The sequence below is a fragment of the Propithecus coquereli genome, unplaced genomic scaffold (assembly GCF_000956105.1).
Source record: "Propithecus coquereli isolate 6110/MARCELLA unplaced genomic scaffold, Pcoq_1.0 Scaffold175, whole genome shotgun sequence".
NCBI lineage: Eukaryota > Metazoa > Chordata > Mammalia > Primates > Indriidae > Propithecus > Propithecus coquereli.
Genome location: NW_012142190.1, coordinates 5,091,049 through 5,092,578, shown reverse-complemented (window position 1 = coordinate 5,092,578; position 1,530 = coordinate 5,091,049). Strand labels below are relative to the sequence as shown.

The following is a 1,530-nucleotide window of genomic DNA, read 5'->3' as shown; positions in this document are numbered from 1 at the left end:
CCATTCTTTTCTTAATGTGCAGATAAACATGATTTTATATAAATCAGGTCATATCACACATCCAGTTTTTATTGTGATTACTTTTTTCTTTTCCTTACATCCAGAAATCCCCAAATCATCCCCAATTGTCACCAGATCATCACTGTAAACAATCTGCATATATCCTTCCACAGCCTTTTTCATGTTAACACAAAAATAAATACATTTATATGGAGTATGGATGTTTCTTGTAAAAAAATATAAAAAAAGAAGAAACCATACACATTTCTTTGTTTTGCTTTTCCTGCTTACCAATATATCTTGGCAATCCCTCTCAGACAAATGGTGCAGTGTTATAGTTGTATATCGACCTATAGCATGTATGTTCCAAAGTCAGTCATACCCATGGACATTTTGGTTTTTGCTACTTAAACAATTCCACAATTAACATCCTTGTACATATGTCTCATTTCATTTCTATCCTTTCATTTCTATGGAAAAGGTTCAAAGTAAAGACTTGCTGGATTGAAGGGGATTTTTCTAAACTTTAATACATATATGTGTGTATATGTGTATGTATAGACCAGTCTGCTTTCCAAAGAAGTCTAACAATTCACTTTTCCACTGGCAACAAATACTGTTCCCAATCTTCCCCACCTATAGTGGGTTTAATAATGCCATTCAATTTCTTTCCAAAATTCCTCTCAAACATTTTGTGACAATCTTTCATTTTTCTATTGATTTTATGTTATCGTTTGTGACAACAACTTTTAAAATCCGTATATATCCAAGTATCTATTTCTTTTCTTCTATAGTTTCCATGTTTTCAATTAAAAGGTATTCTTGACTCACAGGCAGCTCACATAGTCTAAGAAATTTTACTCTAAGATATTTAGTGCTTTAAGTCTTTTATTAATCTGGAATTTGTCTTTAGAAATCATACGTCACAGGGATTCAACTTTGTCTTCCTCCAAATAGATAACTAGTTATACTGATACATTGTGCTGGCCTATCCTTTTGTACCGATTTGAAATAGACCCTCCAACGTATTTCTGGGCTCTCTATTCAGTTCCCCTGGTCTAATTCTCTATTTCCATGCCAATAAATATTGTTTTGATTACAATAGCCTTAGAATATGATTTACTATTTGGTAACACAAGTCCCATTTCACTAAACTTCCTTTTCATAATTACTTTAGCTAGTTTCAGAAATGTATTCATCCATATGAACTGTAAGATCATTTCATACAATCATAAAAACCATTTGGATTTTAATTAGAAATGTCATTGAAATTTATACTGTAACTTATGGCAAACAGGCACTTTTAAATATTAAGCCTCCTATTTGAGAACATATTGCATCTTTCCATTTGATCAGCTGTTTTTTGTCCTTTTATAAGATATTACAGTTTTCTTCCCACAGATCCCACACCTTTCTTGTTAAGTTTGCCCCTACAAGAATTTCCACCAAGATGTACAACTGGCACCTTAAACTCAATATATCTAAACATAAGTTAATCAACATCAACCTAAAACCCAGTTATCCTCCTGA

At 32.2% G+C, this 1,530-nt stretch overlaps 1 protein-coding gene across 1 annotated transcript in view; it reads right to left on the bottom strand.

Annotated features, from left to right (window-relative positions):
• Nucleotides 1-1,530, bottom strand: part of RFC3 (replication factor C (activator 1) 3, 38kDa) — a 52,625-nt gene that overhangs the window by 23,185 nt on the left and 27,910 nt on the right. The window lies entirely within an intron of this gene.